The following is a 27,292-nucleotide window of genomic DNA, read 5'->3' on the forward strand; positions in this document are numbered from 1 at the left end:
TCTTTCTTTCTTTCTTTCTTTCTTTCTTTCTTTCTTTCTTTCTTTCTCTTTCTTTCTTTCTTTCTTTCTTTTTCTTTCCTTTCTTTCTTTTTTCTTTCTTTTCTTTTCTTCCTTCCTTCCTTCCTTTCTCTCTCTCTTTCTTTCCTTCTTTCTTTCTCTCCCTTCCTTTCTCCTCTCTCCTTTGTGAACTCCAACCACACATATATTAGACTGCTTGAAATTGTTCCTCAGCTCATTGATTATTTTTCTGTCTTTCTCCCCCCGTGTTTCATATTGAATCATTTTTATTACTATGTATTGAACTTCACAAATCTCTTCTACTAATCCCATTCAATATATTTTTCATCTCAGACATTCCATTTTTTCAACAGTGGAAGTTCAGTTTAGATTTTTGCTATATTTTTCATGCTCTGCTTAACACGGTCAGTCTTTTCTCTACACTCTTGAACATAAGGAACATAGTTATAATAACTGCTATAATGTTCTTGACTACTAATTCCATCATTTGCGTCATTTTTGGATCTGTTTGTATTAATGTTCATATTTATTATGAGCTGTATTGTCCTGTTATTTTGCATGGCTTGGTTGGCTGCAAGACACTGTGATTTTTATTTTGTTGAATGCTGAATATTTTTGTATTCTTGAGCTTCTTTCTGGGATGCAGTTAGATTACTTGAAAATAGCTTAATCCTTTTGAGACTTGCTTTTAAGTTTTGTTAGGTGGAACCAATGTATCCTTTAGTATAGGGCTAATTCTGCCCTTTTATTGAAGCAATACCCTTCTAATTACTGATGCATTACAAGGTTGAATTACAAGATTTTCCACTCTGGCTGACTATTCCTGGTCCTACATGACCTCTGACGATTTGCTCCCTCTCTCTTTTAGCATAGTTCTTTTTCTGGCCTCAGGTAGTTTTCCTATACAAATGTGTTGATCAGTACTCATCTCAAGACTTGAGAGGGACCATCTGTGGATCTCTGGAAGTCTCTTCCCATGCATTGCTCTCCTCTCTGGTACTCTGCCCTGCAAACTCTAGCCATCTTTCCTTCCCAGACTCTCAGCTCTTTAATTTAAAAAATCCACTAGGCTCCTCCTAGGTTCCTGCTCTCTGCACCCAGCCTGGAAGCTCTCTCTAGGTAGTAAACTGGGACAATCATAGGGCTTACCTCATTTGCTTCTGTTCTCTCAGGGATTACTGTTCTCTGCTGGTGATGTCTAAAATCTGAAAACAGTTGTTTCATGTATTTTGTCCATTTTTTTTAGTTGTTTCAGGCAGTGGAGTTGGTCTGGTTCTTATTACTGCATATTGGCTAAGAACTAAAATCTAAAACACCCTAACTTTTCTGAAGTACAATTTATAAAACTGTAACTGGATTAAGCCCTTATTTTTTTAAAGATTTATTTATTTATTTGAGAGAGAAAGAGAGAGACAGCATGAGCAGGAGGGGCAGAGGGAAAGGGAGAGAGAATCTGAAGTGGACTCTGTGCAGAGCATGGAGTCTGATGTGGGGCTTGATCCCAGGACTCTGAGATCCTGACCTGAGCAGAAACCAAGAGTCGGTCACTTAACTGACTGCACCACCCAGGTGCCCCAAGCCCTTATTTTTATATAAAAATTTCATAGAAATGACATATTGCAAGTTTTGTTTTTAAAGATTTTATTTATTTGACAGAGAGAGCATGAGTTGGGGGGGAGGGGCAGAGAGAGGGGGAGAAGCAGGCTCCCTGCTGACAGGGAGCCCACCCCAGGGATGGTCCCAGGACTCTGGGATCATGACCTGAGCCAAAGGCAGACACTTAACTGACTGAACCACACAGGCGTCCCCTGGAAGTTTGATAATAAAGCTGGAAGTATGGTTAGATTTAGATTAAAAACCCTGGAAAAAAAAATTAGTTTTCTTATTGGCATCTTAAACTAAGAAATGTGAAAAATAATTTAAAATATAAGCATCTAAATTTTGTAAGTTTATTCAATAAGAAGAAAAACAGCAAGAAAAAAATATGGGCAAAAGATTAGAACAGACACTTCACCAAAGAAGATGTATGTCAAATAAGCAGATAAAAGATGCTCAACACCATTAGTCACCAGGGAAATGCACATCAAATACAGAATTTTCTTAACTTTCAGAATTGCCAAGGGGCCTTGTTTTCCATTTCACTTTATTTAAAATAACTATTGCCCGGTGTGCCTGGGTGGCTCAGTCGTTAAGCATCTGCCTTCGGCTCAGGTCAAAATCCCAGCGTCCTTGGATCGAGCCCCGCATCGGGCTCCCTGCTCCACGGGGAAGCCTGCTTCTACCTCTCTCACTCCCCCTGCTTGTGTTCCCTCTCTTACTGTGTCTCTCTGTCAAATAAATAAAATCTTAAAAAAAAAAAAAAAGATTTATTTATTTGAGAGAGTGAAAGAGAAAGAGCACAGTGGGAGGGGCAGAGGGAAAGGGAGAGAGAATCTCAAGCAGACTCCATGCTGAGCACAGAACCCAACGCAGGGCTCAATCTCATGCCCCTGAGATCACGACCTGAGCGGAAACCAGGAGTGGTTTTTTTTTTTAATCTTTTTTTTTTTTAAGATTTTATTTATTTGACAGAGAGACACAGTGAGAGAGGGAACACAAGCAGGGGGAGTGAGAGAGGTAGAAGCAGGCTTCCCCGTGGAGCAGGGAGCCGGATGCAGGGCTTGATCCCAGGACGCTGGGATCTTGACCTGAGCCGAAGGCAGACGCTTAATGACTGAGCCACCCAGGCGCCCCTCAAATAAATCTTAAAAAAATATGTATTGAAGGAGTGAGTCATTATAGAATTATGTTAAGACAGGTTTATTTTAATTTTGTGACATAAGAATAATAATATAAATATAATAAAATTTATTTGTATAATTGCATTTTATTCATAAGAGAAAATACTAGATACATAGTACTTCACAATAAATCTATTATCTTACAAAATATCTTACTGTATGCTAACCTTATACCGTGTCCAAAATGACTAGTGAAATTTTACTTTATAGAAAAAATGAATTTAATATTAATAAGTATTAAAATACTTTTTGAGTGCCAAATTTGAATAATGTATTTTCAGGAATAAACTTACACCAACCGCAGAATGACAGCAACACATTTAGAAAGGAATCCTGGAACTCTGGCCTAATATAATCTAATAAAAAGACAAATCACCTCAACAGTAAAAATGATTTCTTTTTTTTTTTAAGATTTTATTTACTTATTTGAGAGAGAAAGAATGAGAGAGAGAGAGCATGAGAGGGGGAGGGTCAGGGGGAGAAGCAGACTCCCTGCTGAGCAGGGAGCCCGATGCGGGACTCCATGCCGGGACTCGGGACTCGATGCCGGGACTCCAGAATCATGACCTGAGCTAAAGGCAGTGACCCAACTAACTGAGCCACCCAGGTACCCAGTAAAAATGATTTCTATACAAGAAAAATAATCACAGTTCTTCCTTACTCTATTTAAGCCCAGTTAGAATAACATGTATATTGAGAAACATTTCCAATTGTATTCCTTTGTTTTATGTGGTTGTTTACTAGTTGTTTACAAATAGCATCTGGTTAATTCAGTTGAATCTTGCTACACATTGACAATTGTTCTGTTGTTTATTGTTAGGTGGATGGTATACCTAGGACCTAAGCATGGAAACTGATATATTTGTTTCCATTTCTACTGTTTATCAAGCTCTGTTATCTACTGTTTATTTAATATCAAACTTGATATTAAATACCAAGTTCCTGAAATTTAGTAGGATTCACGCATTCCAGTTTTGTATTGTCACCCCACTAACAAGGAAGGTTTTATATTAACAGACTTCTGAAGCCAGTTGTTGGCACCATTTAAGTTGAAGTTGTAGGTATTTGAGATGAAAGAGCATAGACTCTTTGAATGAGTACGTGTACCGTAATATGTTCTTGAAACAGTACTTTCTGCTTTTTTGGATAGGCACCTTTGGGAAAGTATGTGATGTTTTAGCTTTTAAAGGGTTGCGGTGAGTGGGAGTTTGGGTTTCATGGAGAGAGAAACCTGGACAAGGAGAAGACAGCAAAATTGACAGGTGGGCGTCTGCAGCTGAGCAGCTGGTTGGTTTAATTTTAGAACATTCGTCCTTGACTATGCCACTTTAAGTGGAGCACCTACTTGTCTTGAGAAGTGTGTCTGTCTTTTGGGCAGGACCAAAATCCTTTTTGCTTATACTCTGGAACATTAGGCACCCTGTTTCATCAGATAGCCCACCTTTTAAAGTGGGAGAGTCTTATCTACTCAACTAGTCCTTCTAAGAGAGGACAATATAACCTAATAAAGCTTTCAATGGAGCAAGCTGAGGAATGCAGTGCACTCAAGTGACTTACTTGTACGATAATAACCTCGATTTGGAAGTACACAAAAGCCTCTTTGCATGTTTCAAGGGCATATTTACAGTTCTAAAGTGATGAAAGGCAGCTTCTTAAATATCTTCAGGGGCTAGGGAAGTGACAGAACTGCAAGGAGGGACAAGAAACTAGACAGAAGACCAAAATAAAAATAAAGATTGGGGCTAAAAATAAAATATAAAATTCTCCAATACATTTGGAATCTTAGCTTTTCCTTTTCCCTCAGTACATGTAGTCACAGGATTTGAGTGTCAGAAAAGTCCTTGCCAATCAATGATCTAGTCCAACTAGAGGAAACTGAGGCGCAGAGTACTTAAAGTGACTTGCCAAAGGTCAACCAACAGGTTTGTGACAGAGCTATGACTAGAACCCAGTTTCCTGACTTCCAATTTAATGATTTTTCTCCTATACTCCACTCTATACTTGTTTGGCAGCTAGCCATTCTGGATTAAAGTTAAATTTAAAATGTAGGATTAAAGAAAATATAACGTATGATTTATCACACCTCCACTCGTCATCTTAATAATGGATAGGACTAACAGTGCCTCCTTTATTCTAGTAATGGATGTGACTAATGTATCCTTGATAAAAGTAATGATACCTGCTTCCAATTGGCTTGCAGAGATGCAGTGAAGATTTTTAAAAGGTATCAGATGTAGAAATGCCTTGAAAATCACCGTTCTCTGTAAATATAATGGATTAATAGCCTTTTACTGGGGACCTGCCTTGTTTTTGCCAATCTTCCTTCTTTGAGCCCTATCAGTGAATGCAGCCCAGCGGCTAGGATTCATTGATGGGCTTTTCAGATGCTGATTGTTTGTCTACCTGGGTAACTACCCAGTATTGATCACCTCTGTTTCTTATCACCAGACTTGCTTGGCCCACAGTTCAGAATACCCTCTACTTCATTCTGGATCACCAATACCTTCTGTTTGCCTGATCTATGCTGGAAATTGCACGCATAATCTCTCTGCTTTCACTGCCCATCACTTCCAACTCTTGCTCCCTCTCTTTGTACTCAACTTTATACTCCAATCATACTGAACTCCTTTCTGTTCCTAGAAAGCTCCTTGGTCTCTCTCCCTTCCTGGCCTTTACCCATGCTATTCCCCCTGACACCTCTTTGTCATTGACATGCACTGCTCCACTCCCTTACTTGGCCCACTCTTACCTATCTTTTAGGTGTCATCTTAAATGCCACCTTATTCAGGAAGCCTTCTTCACCATTCCTCTCCCCTGCAAGCCTAGATGAGATGCTCTTCCTATGGGCTACTTCAAGCACCTATTTTTTCTTTCAGACTTAAAACTTACCATGTCTATTTTAATTGCTGTATTCCTTTCTAGACTGTCAGCTCCATGTGCAGAGGGCCTTGTCTGCTTGCCCACCGCTGTACAGCCAATGCTGGGCACATATAAGGGTTAACGTGTTCATCAGAAGATCATACTCACGCTTAATAATGATTTACATTTTATGAACCGCCTGTATTTTTATTTATCCCGATTCATCCTTACAGTAGAACTATGGCATAGTGTTATTCATTCCTATTTTTCAGATACAGAAACTCTGAGAAGATGTTCATTGACTTGCCCACGGTCGCCTAGTTAGTAAGTGGCAGAACTAGTATTTGAACACAGGTTGTTGGAATCCAAGTTCAGGATTATTACCATTCTATCAGAGCTAACTTGGTTTGGTTATAGAATGATTGAAGGTCTTAATCATGTGATCAGGGGAGTGAAATGATCAGAGCTTTCCTTCAGGAGAATAAATCTCACAAAGGGAAGAGCCTGAACCACGGTGAAAGCAGCGAGGGCAGGGTGGGCAGAACAGCCACACGTGAGAGGCAAAGAAATGAGTATCAGAACAAACACTCAGAACTAAAGGCTAAGCCTTAGGGGCCACTCATAGTTAGAGGTCAGAAGGGAAGAGACGAGCCAGAAATAATACCAAAAAAAAAAAAAAAAAGATCAGTGCGAAATGTAGGAAAATAATGAAAATTCATTGTTATAGGAGCCAAAGGAAGTGAGAATGCAAAGAAAGAAAATGTAATTAATAATGGCAAATGCCATTGAGGAGGCAAGAAAGAAGACGAAAAATTTTGGGGTTTGGCGGGCTCACAGAAGACTTTTGAGAGCCTAGATGGAATAAAGGACAGTTTGTAGAGCTTTCAAGAAAGAATAGGGGACAAGGAAATGGAAGCAAGAAAGAAGTGATTGAAGAATTTTGGCAGTTTGTTTATTCATTCATCAGTTGCTCGACATTTGGGTTATTTGCAGATTTGGGCTATTACGAATAAAAGTGCAATGGACATTCACACAGAAGTCATTGTGAGAACATAAGTTATTTCTCATGGGTACTTAGGAGAGGAATTGCCAGGTTGTATGGTAAGAACATGATTAACTTTATAAGGAACTGCAAGACAGTTTTCTAAGGTGATCGCACTATTTTGCATCTCTACTAGCAATGTATGATGAAAGTGTTAGTTGTTATACATCCTCATCAACACTTGGTATTGTCAGTCTTCTTAATTTTAGGCTTGATAGTGAATGTAAACAGTATCTCATTGTGGCGGCTTTAATGTGCATTTCCCTGGTGACTAATGGTGTTGAGCATCTTTTATCTGCTTATTTGACATACATCTTCTTTGGTGAAGTGTCTGTTCAAATCTTTTGCCCATATTTTTTTCTTGCTGTTTTTCTTCTTGTTGAATTATAAGAATTCTTTATAAATTCTGATATGCAAATATATATTTAGAGATATGGTTTGCAAATATTTTCTCCCAGTCTGTGGCTTGTCTTTTCATTTTCTTAATAGTGTCTTAAAAGCAAAAGTTTTAAATTTTTATGAAATTTGGTTTACCAATATTTTCCTTTTACGGTATGTGCTTTTTGTATGCCATTTAAGAAATGTTTGCTTCACTCAAGGTCAAAAGTGTTTTCTTCTATGTTTTCTTCAAGAAATTTTATAGTTTCGGCTCTTACATTTAGGTCTATAGTCTACTTCAAGTTAATTTTTCTGTATGATGTGAACTGAGTATTGAGGTCCCTTTTTTTCTTTTTTCTTTTTTGCAAATGGATGTCCAATTATTCCAGTACCATTTGTTGAAAAGACTATCTTTTCTTCATTGAATCACCTTAACAACCCTGTTTGATATGATTTTCTTTATGATTCTTTTGTTTGAGATTTATGGAGCTTCTTAGATCTGTAGATTTATCGTTTCTATCAAGTTTGGAAAAATTTTACCTACTATCCTGTTAAAAATTTTTTGGTCCTTTGTTTCTCCTTTTAGACTTTAGTTACATTAATGTTAGACCACTCAATATTGTCCCACAGTTTACCAATGCTCTTTTTTATTCAATTCTCTTTTCTCTGTGTGCTTCATTAATTTATAGTTTCTATTACTCTGCCCTCAGATTCACCAATCTTTTCTTCTACACTATGTCATCTGCTATTAATCCCTTGTAGTACATTTTCATTTCAGATATTGCATTTTTCTTTTTCTTTTTTTTTTTTAAAGATTTTATTTATTTATTTGACAGCGAGAGAGATAGCGACAGCAGGAACACAAGCAGGAGGAATGGGAAAGGGAGAAACAGGCTTCCCGCGGAGCAGGGAGCCCAATTCGGGGCTCAATCCCAGGATGACCTGGGCCGAAGGCAGTTGCTTAACAACCGAGCCACCCAGGCACCCTCAATATTGCATTTTTTATCTTTGGAAGTTCCATTTGGGTCTTTTTTATATAATTTATTTCTGTCTTCAAATATTTATTGAACATGTGAAGAATATTTATAATAGCTGCTTTAACACCCTTATCTCCTTTCTACCAGTTATGTTATTTCTGGATGTGATTCTATTAATTGATTTTTCTTCTAGTCAGGAGTGATATTTTCATGCCTGTTAGTTTTTGATTGAACATAAGACATTGTGAATTTTATGTTGTTGGTTGGTGGATTTTGATGCATTTCTCTAAGAAGGATTAGACTTTGTTCTGACATGCAGTTAAATTTACTTGGGATCAGTTTAATATTTTTGTGGTTGTTTTAAATTTTTGTTAGGGTGAATCCAGTCTAGCTTTTATTCTAGGGCTAATTTAATCCCACTGCTAAGACCATCTAAGGACTGCACAGCACCTGTGAATTATGAGGACTTCCCACTTTGGATGGTAGGAACATGAACTATTCCCTGCCTTGTGGGAATACTAGGAATTGTTCAGTTAGCTATTACTTTCTGGTTGTTCTTTCCCCACCCTCATAGAGTTTTAGCTCACACATATGCACCTCAGTATTCTGCCAACAATTTGAGGAGATCTTTGTACAGATCTCCAGATTTCTCTTTTTGTGCTGCACCTTCTACTCCAGTATTCTGCCCCACAAATCCTAGCTGCTTTGGCTTCTTTCAGCACTGATCTCTTGTCTCTTCAACTCCGTGAGACCACTGGACTCTGGTTCCTCTTCCTGTGCTGTGGTTTGGAGATGCCCTGTTAGTAAGCTGGGCAATCACAGGGCTTGTCATGTTTGTTCTCCCTCTCTCAGAAATCAGTCTTATGCTGCCTGTTGTCCAATGTCTGAAACAATTGTATCAGATTTTTTTTTTCTGGTTTTCTAGTTTTGTTTTTTTTTTAATGTGGGAAGGTAACTGCCATAGCAGTTACTCCATCAGGAGAAGAAGCAGAAATCTCATTTCAAACTGATAACTTCTAAGACGTTGCAACTTCTGAAGCATCAGAAATGAGAGAAAAGGAGAAACTTTTCTGATTTTAAGGAGATCACTTTGAATACTTAAATATAAGTACTCTTTCTTTCTTATTTCTTCTCTACCCATGTCCGCTTCCTTCCTAAAGGGTAGAGGATCCCACTTGAGATTTTTCGCTTGAGCAAATGAAACTTGCAAATGAAATTGCTTTTGATATAATTTGTTGCATTTGGAGGTGTACTTAGTATATAAGTAGCAAAAACTATAGTGTTGCAGATATCCTTTTTTGTCCAAAATAGATGAAATTACAACAGCTCTGGGTGGCTGTTTCACTTACTGTATTAAAAGTTCCTAGGATTTCACTTTGTCCCTGCTATCATTCAACATGAGTGGAACAAAGCTATTTACACTCTTCTATGCTTCAGTCACTTAATTGTGATATCAAGGTAATTTAATGCATAATGTGAAATTATGCATATAGTAAAAGTGAATTTTCCTACAGCAGAACAACAGAGATATTCCTTTAAATGAAGTGCACTAAAAGAGTCATCCTTGGATCTCTAGTTTATTTATAAAATCTAAGCACATTAGAAAAAAAGATAAATTGTTAATATCCAATTGTCATTAATATCCAGAAATTCTCTGGGTCTGTCTAACTATATCTGCATTTCTAGAAACACATATTTCTTTTCTTTTATCCCCTTCTTAAAGAGTAAGACAACTCTTAAACCCTAACAAGACCAAATGTGAATGAAATTACCCATTGGGGCAAAAGCTTTCAGCCATTTTTTTTCACGTTAAAGGCCTAAAATGTTTTTATCCCCTTCTGTTTATTCCTTTGATTAATCTTCCTTATTAAAATGCATGTATATATGCATTAAAAATAAACACTTTGTTAAAAATATTATAATAATGTTAAAAATAAACACTTTTCCTAGCTGGATGCCATAGAAAACCACAGTTGGCAATTAGTTTGACTTTAAAACTAGCTTTCTTGTTGAACATGTGTGTGCCTATTGGGGGATTTCCATAATACAAACCTACACTAGAATGCACTTTCAACTTTTTATTCAAGACAACCAAAATGTCCTGATTAAGGTTTAAAAAAATATCAAACTTTAAACACTGTTACCCTGGTGGAGAGATCCTGGCTACCAAACAAATAGACTTCAAAGGGACCTCCCAACTTTCTATAAACCACAGACAAATGTTTGCTATTACTGTAGTACTTGGGTAGCCTAGGGCCACTTTGTCCTCTACTTGTCAGAGACGTTGAAGATAGGATTAATCACTACCATGAAAAATGTTTCCAGTAGAGATGAATCTCATATACCTTTTCCCGTTAAGTTCTAGTTTGACACATAAAGATTAGCTGCAAGAGTTAAATTAAGGAAGAGAACTGAAAGCTGGATGAGAAGGAGAGACTTGCAGAAATAAAGACCAGTAACTGGCTTAAAAAGCAAAAAAATCCTCCATAGATTATTTTCTCTACTTTGACCTATATGTAGTGAGTTACAATCAATTCAACTAAAAGACTGGTGCCCTAATTTATAAAATTCATAAAATAGAAAACAATAAATTCTTTAAAATTAGTCTATATTTCCTTCTGCTCCAGAGTAGAGGTTATTTAGAGAAGAGCTAGAAATACAGAATTTTTCAGGATGTTTAAATCATTGGGTTTACAGAGCAAAAGCTCACATAGAAATTCTGACGTCTAAGGAAAAACAGGCCAACAAATTCAATCTCATTTCAGTGTTTGAGAATTTCTTTCTTATTCATTAGAGAAGAAAAAGGCATTTCCAACTGATAGATTGCAAGCTTGCTAATATAAATTCTAATTGTGTCTCTTATCATCAGTGTCATTTTTGTTTCTAAGATTCCAGGTCTCTGTTACATTAAGCCTTTTAATAAAAGAATCACTTATTTATTAATTCAACCATTACTTAACTGAGGAAACACGGTGTCAGGCATTGTGCTAGGTACTCTGGATACAAAACTGAATAAGAAAATCAAGAATCCACAGGATGTCAGTTGTCCCCTAATTCTTGAAAACTGAGCTCTGTCAGAAGTGGTGCTAGAAGACACCTCAAAATGTTGTTAGAAATCAGAAGAGAACATAAGGCCATTTAACCTAAATTTCTCAATGCAGGACATTTCCTCTAGAAGAGCTGATAACCATCCATTCTCTGCTAGAACCCATACCCTCATGGGGCAGCATGTTTCATTTTTTTAATGGTTCTAATTATTAAAAAGTTCCTCTATGTTAAGCTAGGATCCGTCCTCTGTAACTTCTAACATTGGTCTTGGACCTATACAAAAATAAGCCTATTTTATCTTCAATAAGGAAGTCCTTCAAATATTTAAGGCCAGCCATCAACTTAACTTTAATTCGCCAGGTAAAATATTTGCAGTGTCTCATATCACATAGTTTCTAAACTATGGCTGAGTCGCAAATGACCTCAGTTTTATTTATATGTGTAAGCTACTGATGACGATATTTTCCTTCCATAAGATGTCAAACCAACTCTTAATTTCTGAGCATTCCTTTTTCTAATTTTATCTTATTTAATCCAACTGCATTTCAAAGTTTTTTCTGTAAACCTAAGCATATTCAGATTTTTAAAAATTTATAATACTTACAATATAGCAGTTTGGGAAGAAATGGGGTTGACAAGTGGATACGAGTATGAGAGGAAATAGATGAATTCTCTATGAGAATACCATTCACATAATCTCTTGTGCACCCATCTCCAATCATGGTAAAACAGGGAGGCAAGATTGCAGTTCCAATGTCATTGTTTTGGGAGGTGGGGAAGGGGAAGAAAAGATCACCTTGACATCTGAATAGAATGCCGTGATATCTGCATATTTCCATAGCATCTGTCATTGTATTATTTAGTTCATGAAAAAAATAATATTTCTGGTTACATGCCAACTAAAGTGACAGGCAAACTGACAGGTAAGGCTGAGGTTACAAAGCGGGGTGGGAGAGGCTTCCACAGTCTAAAGATTCAGTAGCTCCTAACAAAGGAGAACCCATTCTCCTCATCATCAGAGAGAAGGGGTGAGGGAGAAGCAATTGATGACTGAATGCAGAATGCAGGTGACTGGCTGGAAACTGACCAGGGGATTAAAATGGCCTTTGAGGACAACAGTACCGTGGGCCAGCTCCATAGGTAATATATCCTCCCAATTACACTCGTGTTACCTCTAGACCATCTAGAAGTAGCTAAATGCTTTATCAAGTGGACTTTTTCAAAAGGAGAATTAAAAAGGAGCAGAAATAATTTATCACTGAACTCTTGACTGTGACTTTCCATGGGCACCTGGGGCATGTTTTTTAAAGTTCTAGGAAAACAGGTGTGTGTGAGTTCTGCTTACAGCATTGCAAATTGATAATCTTTTAAATATAACTCTTTAACTCGAACAGGACCTCAAGAGAGATTTTTTTCAAGCATATTATTTTAAAATCATTAACAACAAATCTGCCACACAAAATCACAAAGAGTATATGTTGTTAACAAAAGAATGAAGGCAAGTCCAAATAGGGAATCCAGACAAGAGCTGGGAACCTGTTTGCTCACTCTGAGTTTGCTACCGAGCAACCTCTTACTAGGATCACTTGGAAATTCTTCCGTGAGTCTGAAATACCAACAAGGTGTAGATGGATACATTTTTTTCAGTTTTGATAAGAAATTTTACTTTAAGCTCATACTTATGTCTTACTGTAACATTGCCATCTAAAAATATCTTTAAAAACTTATTTCCTTATCTTGTACTTGACATAATATAGTTTAAAAAGAATCTGTAGAGTCACAGTAGATATGTAGGACTAAATATGGAATGGAGAGACATGAAGTGCCCTTCATACATCTGATTTGTTCATTTTTCTCTAAATCTAATTCCTTCCAGTCCATTTTTGCCTGTGAAGATGACTCGGCTACTGCTTTAATACCAAGTATATAATTCTTTATATTCACTTTATCTACTATTAAATGACCAAGGCTGACGTTCTCAGTCTGTCCAAAAGCACTAAACAAAAATACAGACCTTCAGTGCTCTTGGAAATACTGACAGACAGTTGCCAGTGTTAATATGCAAAGTCCCTAACTCACAAATGGTTTGTGCTCTAATTTTTTTTGTAAGTCATTGCCTAGGCTTTATAATGCATTTTGTCTATTTTTGCTTACTACTCTATCCCCAGAGCTTGGTATTGTGCTAGACACATAATGGGAACCCACGTATTTGGCTGAATGACTAGATAAGCTGGCCCCAAAGTCCACTAATAATGTAATTGAATTATATTATTATTAATAATTAGTATTAATATAGTACTTAGCCATTTATAAAACACATTTATATATGCCCTGTCTTACTCTTTCTCACACTGATTCAATTTACAAATGAAGAATCTGAGGCCCCTAACTGAAAGAGAGAGGCTATTGAGAGGTTCGAGTGCAAGATAATGGAGCTTGAACTAAAGTGGTGACAGAGCAGGTGAGAGCTAACTTCGAGATGGAACCACCAGAGCCTGGTGAAGGACCAGAAGTGGGCCTTCAACTCCTGTACTTGTGCTGTCTCATTTCATCTAGTGATATTATAAACTACACATAAAATGTCATCTATGAGTGTAAAATAGAGACTCAGGGAGTAGAGACTCATTTCTTTTTCCCCTGCCTCCCCTTTCTTCAACAGTTAAGTGACTTCCTTTTGCTCAGTGGTTAAGGACCATTCACTTTGCCAAAAATGAGATATCCCCCAAAAAGGTTACACCAAAACAGGGGGATGCTGCCCAGCTAGCCGGAAGAACGATGTGACTAGCTAAGCAGTGCTCATCCCAGGACCTGTGCTATTGGAGTAGTTCGGAGGTAAAGGATTTTCTTAGTCATTTACTCACTCAATGGCATAATCGGTGTGTTCAGAGGTGGGTGAGACACTAGAGTCCTGAAACAAACCTTTAAATCTGTACACGATCACTCAACCTTTGCTGACACATTTCACGGGATGAGAAACGCAAGGGAACTCTCTGTCTCTTGGATATATCCAGTTTTTAAGAAAGTCTTTCTTTGGTCATATTCTTGCCTTCTGAAAGCATCAGAGTCCATTTAATCCCTCTTCAAACATCTAAAGAATGCTAGCAATTCCTGAACATCCATAAATCCTCTCTCATAAGCAAAATATCCTAAGTTAATTGTTCATTATATAATGAGATTTCTAATTGCTCTCACCAGTTCTGCTTGGCTTTCTCTAAATAGGAATATCTTGACCTGAACATAATATTCTAGCTATGCTTTGATGAGAGAACACAATAGAAGGACTAGTCTCTCCTCTGAAACATTACTCTATGAACATAGCCTAAGGTTGCATTAGCTTCTGTGGCAGTCATGATATATTGTTGACTCATACAGAGATTACAGTCAACTGAAACCCTGAGGTCTTTTTCACATGAACGGCTGATAAGTCACACCTCTCTGGTGGTAGTACAGTTGATCTTTGAAAAGAGGAATTTACATTTATCACTATTAAGTTTAATCTCATAAATTTTGCCCAAGAATTTTTCACACTGCTCCCTGAGTTGTTTTTCATAAACGGTTCTGATTAGGCTATCCCTACCCAGAAGAGATATTGATTGGTCTCCACTACCTACAGGATCAAGTCCAAAATATGGACACACTAGACCATGTATAGTCTGACTTGATCCTCCAAGGCAGCCTCATCTTTCCCCCATCCCTCACCCTTCCTCACTCCCCACCATACCATAGGCTCCAACCATTCTGAGGGTTGATTTTCCTTATACATGTGCACTTTTCCATGGAATTCCCTTCTCCACCTTTCAATTATTAGTCATCCTTTAAAAGACAGCAATTCAGAAGTCTCAATTGGGATCAAGCCCCTGGGATTGAGCCCCGCATTGGGCTCCCTGCTAAGCGGGGAGCCTGCTTTTCCCTCTCCTTCTACCCCTCTCCGCTGCTTGTGCTCTCTCTCAAATAAATAAATAAGATCTTTTTTTTTAAAGATTATTTATTTACTTATTTGAGAGAGAGATAGCAAGAGAGAATATGGGGGGTGGGGAGGAAGAATCAGGCTCCCTGCTGAGCAGGAAGCCTATGTGATGTGGGGCTCAACCCCAGGATCCTGGGATCATGACCTGAGCCAAAAGCAGATGCCCAACCAACTGAGCCACCCAGGCGCCCCAAATAAATAAAATCTTAAAAAAAAAAAAAAAAAAAAAAAGTATCAATTGGACTGTAAATGCCTTAAGGCAGGAATATACTACAATGAATTTCAGGCAACTGGAAAGAGACGTAGCTTCCAAATCTTATTTTTTAAAGTATTTTTGTCTGTTTTGTCAAAGGAAATAATATTTAAACTTCTTTCTTCAAAGCTAGTTTCTCCTTTGAACTCTATAAATGCAGGTTACTCGAGATAGCAATTCTTAGGGAGAGGGAGTAACAAGGTTTTCAGTTTTTCTAAGTGAACCAAGTAGCTACCCAAGTTTGTCCAGAGGCATGGCCATGAGGTGACTGTTTCCTAGAATCACGAAATAACCACCCCTGTACCCAACATAGCATTGTGAGAAGAATCCCAGCTGGAAACACTGCAGAAGCATAATCAGGAGGCCCTCTATGCAATCATTTCCAATGATACTGATGAAAAATTAAACAAAATCCCCCAGTTAACCTTCCATGCACCCTTCACCGTCTTTCGAGAGGTAGTGATAAATTTGTACCTTTCCATCTGTGCCAGGCCTTCACAGATTAGGAATAGAGCCTGTGGTTTGGGTTTGCAAATACACAGAACCTATGACATTGTCCTTACTGAGAAACTGTACTGATCAACTGCCTTAGGATCTGTCATCCTAAATGGTAACTTAGGGGACATGCAGCAAGTCATCTCCCAGACTGTTTAGTGTATCTGCATACCAGAGACTCTGCATACAAATGCTTCAAGCCACAAAAAGCAATAAGTAGTTATCATTGATAATATTAACAACAATAATGCCTCAGAGTTCATTTACTTAAAAAATATCTATTTCATACGTCAGGCAGCATGTTAGATGCGAAGATAGTATGTTTCAAAGGGCGGTCTGAACTACTTTAAGGGGCTCACAGAACACTGTGATAAATGCTACGACAGAGGTGAGCGTGCGCTGTGGGTGCGCCTGCGTGACACACCTGTGTGGTGGCCCTAACCCAGAATCTTAGGAAGAGGTGAAGTTTAAGCAGCCCTTAGGGATGAATAATCTATCCATCAACACATCCATCCAAAAAATATTTGACTGACAACTGAACTAAGTGAATGAGGTAGGACTGGAGGAAGGGAACAGAAGAGAAGAGCATCAGGACAAAGGAGCACGTGTGCATGGCTCAGAGGGTGGGAGAGAGCCTGGCCCCTTGGAGTAATACAAGTAGCTCAGTAGGTACAGCCGGAGGAGGGCGGGGGAGGCAGTGATGAGAGGCAAGACCAGGGCATTTGGAAAGAGCCTGGCATGCCACAGTAAAGAATGTGGACTATGGTATGGGGGAACTGGGGACTCACAAAAGACTTTTAAAGCAGAGAAGTGGCATTTTGGATTTTAAAAAGCCCCTTTAGAGTGTGGCATAGAGAAGAGATTGGAGAGCAAGCATGACAGAACAGGGAGAACATTCGGAAGAATATTGCAATGACATGTACAGGTGACAAATCACGGTGGTTTGCACCAGGATGGTTGTGTATGGATGGAGAGAAACATGCATACTCAAAACACACCCCAGGAGCAGAACTGGATAGGTCGTGGTAAATGACTGCCACGGGCTGAGGGAGAGAAACGAATTGAGAATGAATCTCACCTTTTGCCTTGAGGGGCCTTTCTGGGTTAGCCTGTGATGCCATTCACGCAAGTTTTTATTTTCTCAATGAGGTAGGAGGCAAGCTCTTTAGCTGAAAGCAAGAGGAAGTGGGGTGGTGGTGAGGAGGGGTCTCAGGGAGAGGAGAGAAGCTCTGAAAGACTCACTACAGGAATGAAAGAGGGCTGAAGAAAAAAGGATTTCCAGGGAAGTTTGAGGGTCAGATTAGACTGGAAAACATAAATTCATAGCGGCATCTCTCAGCACTGTTGTATTTTGAATTTTTCCCAGCAGAGTTCAGCTGTCTAGCTGGAGGAGCAAGAAGATGAACAGTAGAATTGGAATGTGATGGGAACATAAGGGGGCAATGGAGTTGAGAGAAGCGATAGAAGATTCCAGAGAGACAAATCATGGGGGCAGGCTCCGTGTCATGTTCATTTTCACAGACAGGTTCGTATTTTGAGCCAGAGAAGAGATAAAAGAACTGGTCTGATGTGACAGAACTAGACGCTTTGGGGAAAGAGATGAAAATTTGAAAGAAAAATGGCCATAAGTAACACACCGGAATTGATAGCACACATGGGGAAGAAAGGAATTGGGGAGCAGGAGTTGACAGTCACCTTGCGATTTTTTGGGTTTTGTTTTGTTTTGTTTTTGCAAACTATACCTCCTCACTACACTCCACCCAAAGGAACCCCAGTGGGCTTACATGCTCCTGAATTTTGATAATCATCATGGAGGAAGCTACTCTTACAAAGAGGTGAGTTGCACCCATTTGGGTGGGGAACAACAAAGATGAGGGTTCTTGGGGAATGAGGTGCCTGGTTCTTCTAATAGATCATTGGTTTGAAATGTCCTCCATTGACCTTTGCTTTCATTTGGAGATAGGGCCAAAGGTCATATGAGAGAAATATAGCATTGATTACGAGAGAAATTGATGGAAAACCTCAAAGACCCCCAAAGGGTCAGATTGCCTGGAATAAAAGGAAACAATAGAACTTAATGGAGATTAAACAGTATAAGAGAGTGACTACATTTTCTCCAATCTAATTTTAAACGTAGAAGCTCTTTTCAGTGGCAGCCAAAAGATACAATGTTAGCACAAATGAACATGATGTCATGTAGAAAGCATGTGAATATTTTTCACAATTATTTTATTGTTTTAGGAACTGTAATTATAAAGTGTAAAGTAACATCAGCAAAACAGCTGATGCCTGAAAAGACTTCTGTTCCTCTATCATTTGCAGGAAGTTTAGGAAGAGAAGAGAAATATGATGTAGAAAGAGGGTTGGTGTTTTTTGTTTGTTCCTTAACAAGACAAACCATCCAGGAAAAGAGTTTTTTCCTTAGAGATACAGAAAGATGTACACAAAATGCCTGGCACAGAAACTGGCACATTCTACCATAATCTCCAAATGTTGGCTTTCTCTTCTCCTCCTTGGCAAAACAATTAAGCATTAACACAGTGAGCATTAATTAAAATCTTAATAACACATTTTAAAAATTGTGACAGTGTAAACACATGTACTTAAATGGGATTAACCGTATAGTTCCTATGCCTTAGGTAGCTGCCCTCCATCGCATTCTGCAAATCAAATTTCACAACACACTAAGCAGGAAAAAATGTGTACAATGCTACATTTTAATTTCTGATACTGTGATGGCTCAGGGGCACTCAAAAAATAATTTTTTATAATCATTCTAAAAAATTGCTCCTGCAGCTGCAATTTTGAGTCAGAAGAGGGTGAAGAGTGGGATAGGTTAAGATGAAATGGAATACGAGGCACCTAAAATCTGAAGGTCGCTAAAATCAACTTTTCCCTTCAGTACTCTTCCCTCTCCCTTTTCCATCCTCATTCAGTATCCAGTCAGCACTCTTCCTTCTCCCCATGCGTTCTGGTCTTTTGATAACCTAGAGTTGCAGCGTCTGTGACTTCCCTCACTCTTGTCATTTTAGAATTTGCATCGGCCGTCCTGACTGTGGAAAGTCAATGTTATTTGATGCATGCTGGTTCTTAATCAAACAAACATTGGACCCCCAGACTGGCAAGACTGGTTTTCATATAAGCCTTGGGATTTGCAAGTGTTTTTTTTTTAATAATGGCAGCATCACTGGACTGAGTTTGATCCTCCCCTGGACTCAGTTGTTGGACCTTCCTCTTCATCCACATCCACCCCCTGATAATCTCATCCAGTTTCATAGTTTTCAATATCACCTCTACACTGATGACTCCCAAATTTATATCTGCAGTCCAGACCTCTCCTCTGAACTCTAAACTCACAGATCCAGCCGCCTATTCAGTATCTCCACTTGGATGTCTCATAGGCAATTCATCCTTAACGTGTTCCGAAATGAGCTCCTGGCACTCCTCTCCAAATCTGCTTCCCTAGAGTCTTCTCCACCTCAGTAAATGGCCATTTTATTCTTCCAGGTGATCAGACTAAAAGCATCCTTACTTCTCTCTTTCTCTCACACACTACATCCCACCTGTCAGCAGACGCTGTTGGCTCTATCCACAGAATTGATCTAGAATTCAACTACCTTTCACCATTTCCGTTGCTCCCCTTCGTCCACACACTGTCAGATCTAGCCGGAATTATCACAGTAGAATTCTAGCCAGTCTCCCAGCTTCCCTCTTTGGTCTTTTCTTAACACATAAGCCAAAGTGATCCTATGAAAAATAAATTGACCATTTCTTCCCTCTGCTTAATACCTCCAATGGCTTCCAATCTCATCCAGAGTAAAAACCTGTGATCTTATCATAACAACTTCTAATACTTTATAGTCCAAATTGGGACTACTTGGAGAATGAAAGGGGATGCTAAAAATAATTAACAGGCTGATCTAGGTGTAAATTTGGGCCATCCTGACACCTACTAGAGGCCCCACACTCTAAATATCTCCCTGATCTCTGACCTCACCTACTATGCTGTACCTCCACCCCTCTGCTTCATCACCGGCCTCCTCACTGTCCTAGTGGCATCAGGCACACTTCCTTGGGGCCTTCGCTCTTTCCCTATATGTCTACTGCTCACTTCTGCTTTCCTTCAGGTCCTTATTCAAAAGTCTCGGTGAGGCTTTCTTCCCCTAGGAGTTCTTTCTAAACATTAAAAACCTCCTCCCCACTTTCCAGCCCCTTCCCCTGCTTTATTTTTTTCCTTTACACTTATCACTGTTTAACATTCTATATATTTTACCTTGTTTAGCATCTTACATTTAGAATGTAAGCTCAAGGGCAGGAATTTTTTATTTTTTTGCTCTGTATCTCCAGATACAGATAGGAGACACTTTATAAATATTTACAGAAATAATGAATGAATCATGACTACTTTGAAAAGATCAGCACTTAGTAGTAGATGTATAACATCCAACACAATTAATAAACAGAATTATTATTTTGTATGTAGTTATTGTCATATGATTCAATTCAATAAATGTATTTTGCACAGTTAGGCCTCGCAGAGACCTGTGTCAGGTACAGAGGTTGGGGGGCTGGGAGCCACAGGGCATATACAAGGACAGATGGGACAAAGTTCCACAAGAAGTGAACACTATAGGAGTAGAAGAGATAGGGGACATGATATGGTTACATGTGAGTGACACAGAGTGCATGAAGGTGCAGAGGAGGGAGAGGATATATTTACTGAGTTTTCAGACACTTCTGATTACTGATCGGAAGCAATTACTTCTGTACTCTCTGTCATGATGCATGTTCCTCATCTTCCAGAGCCCCCAATCCCTACCACCACCATTCTGGTTCCTAGGGTTCTCCATGCCTTGGTAGGAAGCGCCTCTTGTATGCCCTAATATACTTGACCTCCAGGTGCCTGCTCCTCGTCTGCTCTTCATTGTCTGGCCTTAATTTTTCAGTGTGAATCATTCATTGCTAACTCAGCATTTTATAAACTGATTTCTCAAAGATTCCAGAATATTTTAACGAAATATTGGCAAAGTTAAGCCACCTAATTGAACAAATGCAAAGCGAACAAGCAAACAGATGGTAACAGACTTTTTTTTTTTAATAGCTAGAAAGGAGGTATTTTTGGAGGAAGAGTCTACTCTTTGAAATCAGTAAATCAAAGTTTATTGATTTAATCTGTGGATTGGTTCTAATTTTTATGTAGCTTCTTTAAATAATTTTAATTAACAACTACCCTGTGGATTTTCTTTAAATTAAAGGCTTTTTTTTTTTTTTTTTGAAGAACGCTGTTATAAATCTCTAACCACACCCCTACAGGAAGGGAGTACCCCCAGGGTGTGGCTAATCGAAACACTCTAAACAAATACATACAACATTTTATTTTCAAGGAAGTGCAACAAAATTATAGCTAGGAATATGCTTCAAAGCAAAACATTAATACACTGGATGAATAACTTTGTTAGAAAAATTACTTAAAGCAGTTACTAGCTAGTTTACTTTTTTAAAAAAAATTTAGTTATAATAAAACTTAATCATATAAATAATTTTAAGACAAGCTAATAATCCCAGCTCTGGCACGGGTTGGCTCATTGCTTATTTGAGTCTGACCAAGTTACTCGGACTCACTAAGTCTCAATTTCTTTTTCTGTAGAATGGGGTTAATACTGGACCCAACTACCAGGGTTCTTGTGAGAATAAGGGGTATGGTACATGCTACAGAATGCCTGGCACATGGGTACTAGCTGCCCCCATGACTCATGGCCATTGCCGCTGCAAAAGTAGGCACAAGCAGACTTCAGTGATTGAAGAAAACAAGTAGCTAACCAAAGAGAAAGCATTCCGACTCATGTATTACTTTATCTTTTCAGCTAAAAGCCTAAATATTGCTTAGCATATTGTAAATGTAAATACCTGCAAAAACCTGATTAGGTAATTAATCATTTTCTGCACACTTGTGCCAGTGACTTTACCACAAGGTATTAAAATGTATTCTTTTCTATGGCCAAAGAGACATCCTTCAAAGAGACAAATGAGTACTCAGATTTTGAAAGGCATATTATTTGCACAACGTATCTGGGAATTAATCAAGCACCATCTCATATTATTTAATAAATCAGCCCCCCAATGATCGTGTTTAAGCTCTTACCCAGTGCATTGTAAGGACAGCGAAAGAAAGGAATGTATATTGTTTTTGTATCTTTCACACCACCTGACTTGGGACAAAGGAATTTCAGACTAGTATAGTGGAAATAGCACTGGGCTAAAAGTCAGGAAACACGGATTTCAGCTGAGTAATTATAGACAAGTCATTTAACTCCCTTTAGGCTTCAGATTACTCATCAGTCATGTGTTTTTCCATTGATGACATTTAGGTTCCTTTTCAAATGCTCTCATTCTAAGAAACACTAGCAAGAGGGATTTTTATCGATGTTTGTCGTTGTCATACACAACTTCATTTTTCCATCTCTACAGATTGAAAGACACGGGACCCTTAATTATAGATTTTGTTCGCTCAGGAAACTTGCCAGGACCTCGGAGTTCTTGACTATTCCACCAAACACGAATCCTTCAATCTGTTTCGGGAACAGCAAGCCCTCCCTGCTAGCACTCCCTATCCTCTACCTTGTTTTATTTTCTTCTCAGTCCTTATCACACTCTATTTTACTTAAGTATTTGTTCTCTGTGCTCCCTCCATCCCCCTCCCCTAGTACCTAAGCTTCGCGGGGACAGGGACTTTTATCTCTTTGGTTCACTACCATATCCCCAGCACCTGGAATGGTATTGGACACCTAACAGCCCCCAAATTATTTGATGAACAGATGAATGAATAAACATAATTTAAGGTCCTCAGTTGCCTTTCCCCAACCACAACTTATCTCATATTTTTACCAGTTCAGCTTCTCCATGTTAACCAGGGTTTCTGAATCTTATCCCCCCCTACCCAAGGCTTGTATTCATTTCTCCCTCTGTGTCATTTAAGGATATTCTCTTACTTGTCATCTCTCTCATCTGTTCACACTCGTTTATTCAGTTACAGATTTACTGGATGCCTACTGTGATCCTGGCAATGTGCTTACATGCTGGGCATAGAGAGGCAAATAAGGCCGACACAATCCTTCCCTGGGGCTTCATTTGAGACCAGCTTTCTTCTGTTCTTGGCTTCTCTGTGCGGCTGCCTCCCTTTGAATGTTTTATATTCATAGTGCCCCAGAGGAAAAAAAAATCTGTGTGGTTTGGTTGGTTGCTATTCAATTTTGAATAGAGCTCTTCTAGCAACAAGTTAATAGAGCAAGGGGCAGCAATGCGCACTTCTACGGAGATGATGACTCCATCACCCTAGAGGTAGTGTGGGGTCACTGGAACATTGCTGTCTCCTGAACAGTGACAACTGAAACTCCCGTTGCATGAGGCCTCACTGTGCAGAGCCTAAAATGACTTGCTGCATCTCCTCACTTCTGTTTTCTGTACCCAGAGGGGGTTTCTGGGTATTTCTCTGAATCCCCCCAAAAGCCTAACTAACCTCTCATCTTCAGCTTCAAAGTTATTATTACCTACTGCTCCAACTAAGTAGAAGATTAAGCCCCCAATAGGCATAGAGCCTTGATGTCGAACCATGCCAAGCACCAGGCCTCTCTGTGCCTTTTTAAAAATTATTGAGGTATATGTGAAAATTGAGAAGTATATACATATATATATATATATATATATATATATTGAAGGAGTATGATTTGACGATTTGATGTACACGTGCATTGTGAAATAATCACCATGTTCAAGTTAATTAACATACCCATCACCTCAGAGAGTTACCACTTTTTTGCATATGTATGGTAAGAATACTTGATATGCCCTCTTAGCAAATTACAAGGAAGTACTGTTAACTATAGTCACATTGCTGTACACTAGATCTCCAGAATTTATTCATCTTGCATAACTGAAACTTTGTACCCCTTGAACAACATCTCCCCCATCTGTCCTTTTACCAGGATTTGGGGAGCATTAATACCTCCATCCCAGCACTGCCAACTTGTGATCTGTGGATCTCTGGGGTTCTGAAAGCTAGTAATTGGAGTTCTGCAAAAAGAGGGTTCTGTTGGGTAAGTAAGTTTGGGAATATCACATCCTATATTTCCCACTTAGGAACACAGGACACATAATGAGAACATTTACGTATTTACAAATGTTAATTTTGCTAAACCCACTCAGGGTTTCCCAACCTAGTTTGGTCATGGAAACTTTTATTCCCAGAATACCACTGATATCTTAGAGGACACTCCTGCTCAGGAAAAAGCTCTTCGGTACCGCCTTTTTCACCTTCATGTCACATGCAAATGAGTAACAAATTGTTGTGACAGAGTGAGTAAGAAGAGAGATATGCAGACATCTTTCTGCAAGCAGTTCTTGGGAGTCGACAATGATGAGAGAATATAGTTTTGTGGAACAAACACTAGACTTACAGTCAGAAGACCCATGATTTAGTCCTGCTTCTGCCATATAACTAACTAATGCAATGTTGTTGGGTAAATCGCTTCACCTCTGAGCCTTAGTTTCCTCTCCTGCAAAGGAGACGCATTGTAGGAGAACCATTCATTGTAACTGCTGACCAGTTTAGGAAGTTGTTGTGTAGCAGATTTAATTTTGATTTTAACTTTAAAGAGTATTCTTCCGGGTAGCTTTTGGGGCCCATATTTTTTTTTTTTTTGAAGATTTTATTTATTTATTTGACAGAGAGAGAGAGATAGCGAGAGAGGGAACACAAGCAGGGGGAGTGGGAGAGGGAGAAGCAGGCTTCCCCCAGAGCAGGGAGCCCGATTCGGGGCTCAATCCCAGGACCCTGGGACCATGACCTGAGCTGAAGGCAGACGCTTAACTGACTGAGCCACCCACGCACCCCACTGGGGCCCATATTTTTTAAAAGTCCTCTTTCAGACGACTGGTGCCTTCAACTCCTAAGATGGAGGTATCTGATTTCTTTGACATGAAGCTGCAGGTCTCTCTAAGGCCCTAAAAGCCCAAAGAAGTATTCTGGAATGAATAATGGAAACAAATTGAGTCTGGGATATATTTATGTTAGCCTGAGTAGTAGGATAATACCTAGAGAAGTCCTAAGAAGTCTTACATTGAATGGGGGAAGATATAGGTCTATAATATTATAAATAAGCAATAAATGAAATTTGAGATGACTTACTTGACCCTAGGGTAATTGGCTTATTTTTCTGATCAGTCAATTTCCAAAGATGGAGATAGGAGATAGAGAGTTGTACTGCAAAATTAATTTGTAGCTCAGCACTAACTTATATTCCACAGCAACACAGGAGACATGGGTAGTAATCCCCTCCAGGGAGGTGTCCTCTCGTCCTTATCTTTGAGGAAGACTCTCTTCTACTCTCCAACTCGGGAGGGAAAGATTCACTCCCAAACCTGTGCTCTGAAGGGAAGAAATTCTATGATGGTTTGCTGTGTACTTGCAAAAATACTCTAGAGGGAACCAGATGGCTCCTGATTTTTTTTTCTTGTCATTGAATTATAAGTCTACTGAAATAACAGCTACAATGAAAAAAAAACTTTGGATATAAAAGGTAACTAAAACTGGATACAAAAGGCAAAATAACATAAATTTTAGTCTCTCTCTGCTTGAAATTTGATGTAATAAGCACTGATGACAATAAGTAGTTTGGCTCTAAAGAAGATAAGACTTTGCTTCCACTCTAAGTTAAATAAATGTTACTTTAGTTATCTCTAAGTAATTGCTGGGCCACCGTAATACATTCAATGTGATATTTGCTAAGCAAGCATGCCTGTCATCTGGTTACTGAAAGACTGTATTTTTGCAACTTCATAGATACACATGGCCCAATAGCACTGAGATGTAGGGAACCGATATGAGCACGTGGATCAATTCCAAAGCAATCTGAGAGTTCAAGCCATTCATTTGTTTGCAACACAAAGTGCTCTCCACATAAGAAAACAATGAGTCTAACTTATCCGTCTCTTTCCTGTCCTGGTATCTTTAAAAATGTCCATCATGACAGGGTGCACAAGGGTTTACAATATGAAGCCAACTTTATTTATTTATTTTTTTTAAAGATTTATTTATTTATTTGAGAGAGAGAGCATGAGCAAGAGGGGCAGAGGACAAGAGAGAGAGAATCTCAAGCAGACTCCACACAGGGCTCCATCTCACGACCCTCAGCTCATGACCTGAGCCAAAACCAAGAGTCGAACGCTTAACTGACTGAGCCCCCCAGGCGCCAACTTTAGAGACCAGGAAGATCATCTGTGTGCTGTTCGTGCCACATCCCACTTGGTTTCCTTGCCAGCAGCACTGGGCCTGGTCCGCAGAGAGCACACAGAAGAAGTATCTGGATAATATGGCTAAAGTCCATATGTCACTTTGGTAGTAGGGGGAAGAAGTTCCCAAACAGTTTTTTCATTAGGCTGCTCGCAAGCACCCCTCCCCCCAAACCAAAGGCAGAATTAGTGGCATTGACTACGGTGCCTAGCACATAGTAGGGGCTCAATAAATGTTTACTAAGTACAATCATCTGGGAAGCCAGTGAATACTAATACAAAGGACTACTAGAAGAGAGTTCATCTTAGTCTTTGTAGCTATTGTACTACATACATTGGACATAAGCCTCACACATAGTCCGGGCTTTCTCAGCCCTGGTACTATTAACATGTGGGGCTAAGAATTCTTTGTTGGGAGTGGGGAGTGGTGCTGTCTTGTGCACTGTAGGAAGTTTAGCAGCATCCCTGGCCTCCACCCACTAGATGCCTGTAGTGTCCCTCCCCCCAGCAAAAATGTCTTCAGGCATTGCTATATGTCCCCTGGGAGGGTCCAGGGGGTGGCAAAACCACCCCTACTTGAGAACCACTTATTTAGTCTGTGTGTTCACAACATGTGCCAGAATTAGAAAGATTATATTCTCTCTTCTCTTTTTTTCTGAATCAACATTTTTTAAACATGATTTTATTTATTTTATTTTTTAAGTAAGCTTTACACCCAACACGGGGCTTGAACTCATGACTCTGAGTGAGTTCTACCGACTGAGCCAGCCAGGCACACGTCTGAATCCATATTTTTTGATCTACATGATGGTATTTTATTCTCTTAATCTGATTTCACTTAATTTAGTTTTCTCTAAATGTTTTCATAATGCTAGGCGGAGGTGGAGGGGGGACTTTCTAGGTATATCCATATAAGTTAAAAAGACCTGTTTTCCCTTTAGGGAAGGGAAAATATGAAACGAGGAGAAAACATTCCATACAGGAATTGGACTAGTAGCTAAGGAAGCTGTTTTGCAAAATGAGGTTGAGGTGGTTTTGGGCCCAGGGTAGACAGAAGTCCCTAAACTGCAACTGTGAGTCCAAAAAGAACTTTTGTATCTTAAAACACAGTACCCTCATCTGTTTGCTATGCATTCTTGTAATCTTAACAATAAAACTCCACTGTTATACAAAAGTATCCTTCTGACA

The 27,292-nt window shown here is 39.0% G+C and overlaps 1 protein-coding gene across 4 annotated transcripts in view; it reads right to left on the reverse strand.

Annotated features, from left to right (window-relative positions):
• Window positions 1-27,292, reverse strand: part of NTN4 (netrin 4) — a 116,381-nt gene that overhangs the window by 84,473 nt on the left and 4,616 nt on the right. The gene's annotated exons all lie outside the window — the stretch shown is intronic.

Source organism: Phoca vitulina, unplaced genomic scaffold (genome assembly GCF_004348235.1).
Source record: "Phoca vitulina isolate PV1807 unplaced genomic scaffold, GSC_HSeal_1.0 scaffold19, whole genome shotgun sequence".
Classification (NCBI taxonomy): Eukaryota; Metazoa; Chordata; class Mammalia; order Carnivora; family Phocidae; genus Phoca; species Phoca vitulina.